The sequence below is a fragment of the Hevea brasiliensis genome, unplaced genomic scaffold (assembly GCF_030052815.1).
Source record: "Hevea brasiliensis isolate MT/VB/25A 57/8 unplaced genomic scaffold, ASM3005281v1 Scaf243, whole genome shotgun sequence".
NCBI classification, from domain to species: domain Eukaryota; kingdom Viridiplantae; phylum Streptophyta; class Magnoliopsida; order Malpighiales; family Euphorbiaceae; genus Hevea; species Hevea brasiliensis.
The window spans coordinates 36,317-42,125 of NW_026614744.1; the positions used below are offsets into that span (position 1 = coordinate 36,317).

General features: G+C 33.0%; 1 non-coding gene and 1 pseudogene across 1 annotated transcript; one reads left to right on the forward strand and one right to left on the reverse strand.

Moving 5' to 3' along the window:
* The first annotated feature begins 1,750 nt into the window (after positions 1-1,750).
* On the forward strand, positions 1,751-1,857 carry LOC131176791 (small nucleolar RNA R71). The gene has a single exon (XR_009146684.1). It is a non-coding gene; the product is annotated as a small nucleolar RNA R71 (small nucleolar RNA).
* Positions 1,858-4,164: 2,307 nt separating this feature from the next.
* Positions 4,165-4,766, reverse strand: LOC131176789 (transcription factor MYB1-like; annotated as a pseudogene).
* Between the last annotated feature and the right edge of the window lie 1,043 nt (positions 4,767-5,809).

Consider the following 5,809-nt stretch of genomic DNA (forward strand, 5'->3'; position numbering starts at 1 on the left):
ATCTTCCGGATATCTCTTTCTGAAATGTTCTTCAACCAGCTTATTAATGATATCAATTCTCAAACAAGTGTCAGCTTCAGAATGATACTTCTTCATAGTGTTATTAATATTGAAAACCAATTGATCTTCACCAACTCTAAGAGTCAATTTTTCTCCCTTAACATTAATTAATGCTCCTGCTGTAGCTAGAAAGGGCCTTCCCAAGATAATTGGGATATTAGAATCCTCTTCCATGTCCAGGATGACAAAGTCAATAGGTATATAGAACTTCCCAACCTTTAGAGGCACATTCTCCAAAATCCCTTCAGGATATTTAATTGATCTGTCAGCTAACTGAAGAGATATGTGGGTTGGCTTAAGATCTCCCATATTGAGCTTCTCATAAATGGAAAGAGGCATAAGGCTAACACTAGCCCCTAAATCACATAAAGCTTTTGTGGAACACGACTTCCCAATATGACATGGAATTGAAAAACTTCCGGGGTCTTTAAGCTTAGGAGGAAGTTTCTTCTGGAGTATGGCACTACATTCTTCTGTCAAAGCTACAGTTTCATGGTCTTCAAGTTTCCTCTTGTTTGAGAGAATTTCTTTTAAGAATTTTGCATAAGAGGGCATTTGTGAAAGAGCATCAATAAAAGGCACATTTATGTATAGCTTCTTCAAAACCTCTAAGAACTTTCCAAATTGCTTATCAAGCTTGGCTTTTTGAAATCTTTGTGGAAAGGGAAGTTGTGGTTTGTAAGGCTCTGGAGGTATATACTTCTCTTCCTTCTCTTCAATTTTCTCTTTACCTTTTTCTACACTTTTTTTCTCACTTTCTTGTTTTTCACTCTCATCAATTTCTTTCTCATTTTCTCTCTTCTCACTATTTTCTCTTTTCTCATTATTTACAACCTTCCCACTTCTTAAAGTAATAGCTTGACATTGCTCTCTTGGGTTTTCCGGTTGACTTGAAAGTTTTCCAAAAGACTTGGTACCTGAGGAAGATGCTTGTTGTGCAATCTGATTTTCCAATATTCTGTTATGTGTTTGCATTTGTTTCAGCCTTGCTTTCATCTCTCTCATCTCTTTATCATGCTTAGTTTGGTTAGCAAGAATCTGTTGTAATAAAGCTTATGTGGTAGAATTTTGTTCTTGCTGTTTTGGTGAAGGTGCAGGATTCATGTTTCTCTGCTGAAAATTAGGCAATGGTTGCCTATTTTGCTGATATGGAATTCCTTGTTGCTGTTGTGGTTGAAGATTATGATTTGGGACTTGATTTTGCTGATTTCCCTATGAAAAGTTGGGATGATTCCTCCAAGTTGGATTATAAGTTTGAGAGTAAGGATTCCCCATTTGTTTGTTTCCATAATTACCAACATATGCAGCTTGCTCTCCATAGTCTACTCCACAGCTGGTAGTTCCTTCTGCATAAGCAACTTGTTGTGAACTTCCAGATGATGATGATGAACTCACCAACATACTTAAATCTTCCATCTTCTTAGCCAAAACATTTATAAGTGCATCAAACTTTGCATTAATCATGTTGAATGGATCAAGGTCATACATTCCAGCAGCTTGCCTTTTTTGAGTTGGAGCTAGTCCTCTTGGACTACTCCAAAGATGAGTATTCTTTGCAATTTTCTCCAATAGCTCATAAGCTTCATCTTCATGCTTCATAATAAATTCTCCTCCTGTTTGAGCATCAATAATCCCTCTAATTGCAGGAGTAACATTGGTGTAAAAATTCTGATTTATCATCCATTTTGGAATGGCATGATGAGGGCATTGTCTTTCTAATTCCTTCCATCTCATCCATGATTCATAGAGAGTTTCATCTTCTCTTGGTCTGAAAGCTGTCATTTGATTCCTCAATTCTTGAGTTTTTCCAGGTGGAAAATATTATGCAAGAAATGCATCAGTGAGTTGCTCCCAATTTCTAATAGAGTTGTGAAGAATCAAGCCAATCCAATGCTCTATCCTTCAAAGAGAATGGGAATAGCTTCAATCTTGCTGCATCATCAGATACTCCAGGTTGTTTTTGCATATCACAAATCATAGCAAACTTCTTTAGATGTGTGTGTGGATTTTCAGAAGGATGTCCCCCAAATTGGGAGTTTTGAATCATTTGAAGAACCCCAAAATCTATCTTGTAGCTGTTTGCATCAATTCTTAGTCTTGCTATACTCTCTCTCAAGTCATTAAAACGAGGAAAAGCATGATCCATCATACTTCCCCTAGGCACATTAGCATTTATAACTTCTTCACCTTGGGCTGCATTTTCATTGTTTCAATCATTTCTAGCATTACCACCACCAATTCTAATTCTTTCATCAGCCATTTCTGCTTCAATTTCAGTTTCTCTCAAGGCTTCTTTCTTTTTTCTGGTTTCTTTCTTGTTGGCTCTACAAAATTTCTCAATTTTAGGATTAAACAATAAGGATGTATCACTTGTGCTTCTAGCTCTTCTCATAAAAGATTAAGAGTACCTAAAAAAAATAAACAAATACAAAATGAAAAGATAACAAAGATAAAACTATAAACAACTAAAATAATCAAGAATTCAATCTTAAACAAACAACTCCCAGGCAACGGTGCCAAAAAATTGATGTGGCCCAACTGCAAGTGCACGGGTCGTACAAGTAATATAGAAAAGATATCTTTTCCATGAGGAGTTGTGTTAATAATTGAATTTTTGATATAAAAATTGACTAATTTGAACTATTTTTGAAATTAAAGTAATAAATTGATAGGTATTAAAGTGTGAAATCTATATATGCAAGATTAATATTCTATTCAACAATGTAATGATTTAACTAAATTTGTATCAAATTAAAATAAGCAAATTGAAATATGACAAGATTTAAAATGGCAAGTAATTAAATTCGATTAGAAATTAACAATGATAAAAGAGGCGATTCCGGAGTTTGGGAGTTCATATTCAAGCTATTTTGGGATTTTTAAATTGGTTACCCAATCTTATGGAATTTATGGGTTTTAAGGAGATTAATTCTTAAATCCTTTGAATACTCTTTCGAGTGGGACAAAGAGTGCCTTAATCAATCTAATCCTACTTTCGTGGAGTTAAAATTAATCAAGACCCATTAAGTTCCTTAATTAATCTGTAAATCCTCTTAATCCTTAGTCTATTTCTAGATCTAAGTTAATTAAGTCCAATTTCTTGATTATCTATCACAAGGTTTTCTCCTTTCGGTGCTTCAACCATGGATTAAGAACAATACTTAATGGGATCCTACACTAAGCATGTCATTGAGCACACAAGAAATGAATAAAACTCATTAAAACCACAAAATATAGATTACCCAATCAAAATCCACAAAATATCTCAAATATTACATCCCAACTCCAGAATCTAATGAAAACTACTCACTATCCATAATATTTATAAGAAATTCTGAGTTAATATGGAAATAAATCTTAAATCTAAGCTAAGAACTAAGAAACCCAATACAAGAAAGATAGGAAATAGGGAAGAAAGGAAGAAAAACTCTAAATCTGGTCTAGAAATGGAGAGGTGACATTTTTGCTCTCTGTTTTCTGACTCTTCCCATGCTGCTGTTTCCTATTATGTCTCCTCTTCCTTTCTAAGATGAGATAAGGGCCGATTTAAATCTTTTTTCTAACAAGTAGCCCCAAAATGGTGTGTTTGAGGTATGTTTTCGAGATGGAATCTTCTGCCAACTCATTATGAAGACTCTATAAAATTGCATAAGTAGACTGTATAAGTTATGCAATCCCTTATGCAGTTTTCGGCAGGTTTCTAGGCCCTCTGTGTGAAGATGCATAAGCAAGGAGTAAGTCTGCATAAGTCATGCAGTGACTTATGCAGATTTCGGCAGAAATGGAAAAATTACATCTTCTCCCTGTGCAGAATTGCATAACTTATGCGGCAAGTTATGCGCAATTTGACCACTGCATAATTCAACTTTCAAACTTGTTTTTAATATCTTTGGCTGTAGAAATCAGTCCTCACTGGCATAATTTCTCTTTTAGTCCCTCAAAAATACCATTTTTCCTACAAAACAAAGTAAAATTATAAATTAATCCAAAAATTGGCAATCATGAAAAACTATCTAAATAACTAATAAAATTAGCTAAAAGTAACTAACAATCAAATAAAATGGCCATGAAATTAAGTCTAAATGACTATGCAAAATGCATGTATCACTTCATCACCATCGTTTTACAAGTTTCATTGATGGTTTTCTTCTCTTCTTTCTTTCTAGGCTTAGATTTATCTTCGATCGTCTTTCTCAAGGTTGAATTCCAGTAATTGTTGATCTCATTGTCTGTTCGCCCTGGAAGACTTCCAGCTATTAAAGACCATCTGCAAGCAAATTTAACCGTCAAGAAATATATCAATGCATGCATATCAAATTAATATAAAGTTTGCAGGTTGGAACCTGTTTCCTAGGAGCTTATGGAGCCTGCTAATGAGATCTTCTTCATCATCTGTAATGTTCCCTCTGTTAATATCTGGTCTAAGATAATTCAACCAGCGAAGCCTGCAACTCTTCTCACATCTCGAGTCCTACACAAGTATATATAGAATTTGTCAGCTAGTTAATTGGGCATTGATAATAACACATTCGTACACTAAAATAAATTGAAAAATGTTGCGAAAAGCTGAAGTTACCGGTTTCCTTAGCAGCCTTGCCCCACTTCCCTTCACCATGATTTCTAACGTATTATAAAAGAAGCTGGTCCTCATCAGAAGTCTAAGCTCCTCTGTTTAGCTCCCCTTTTGGGCAAGGATTTCTACCCATTTTAGAAATCTGTCTCCTTTCTCTGACGAGAGTTGCGTGTAATTGCATTAAGTTGTTTGAGAAAAGGACTATTTATAGAGTACTTTTTATGGAAATGCCAAAGTCCAGTTTTACCTCTTTAACTTATGGCTAATAGTCATATTTAATTAGTTCCTACAAAAATTTACAATTAAATAAGCAATTCATATTTTAGTTTCCGCTTCATAAATCCCATATAATTAAAGTTAAAAAATTATGTGTTTTGTCATCATTAAAATAATAAAATATTATCAATTAGCTTTAATTCAGTAATATTTGAGTGAAATTTTACATTTAAATTCTTATTGTAATGAATTATACCATAATAATTATAATAATAAATCAATAACCTATTCGACTCAGAAGGCAAAAACCTATCCCGTTTCTTTCTAATTTTTTAATTTTTTAAGTTTCAATCCAAAGATCTCATGTCTTCTTTCTCATTTTTCTTCTTACATTCCAATCGAAACAACCATTAATTAGCATGGCAGCACCACGCTACCACAAGTCATCTCTCTCCTCAGCCGCCTTCGCGCCTACAAAGTTATCTTGTGGTCTCTCTCAACCTTCTATTCAATTTAGTTCATTTCTTATTTTGAGTTAAATTAACTTAAAAATTTCAATTTAAACTCAATTTAATTTTGTAATCATAACGTGAAATTCACAGGCCAAGCATAATATTTGCCCCCAAACTTATTGGGCATTTTAAACCATTTTCATATAATTTAATAAAATAATACAATAAAAAAATAAAATACAATAAAATAAATAAAAAATTATTTTATATTTTCATATAATTAATTAAATTAGATTATTATATTTTTTTTAAGCAATATAAGAATTTTATTAATAGATAAGAACTTAACCTACCATCCCATGATAGGAGACAAGATTATTATACTTTTAATAATAAAAAATTATTTTAGTGATTTTATTTTATTTTTTTTAATTTATTAAAACTGGATGAAATTCGACATATCCAACAAGTAAAAGAGTCAAATTGAGTATTAATCCTTGTACAATTC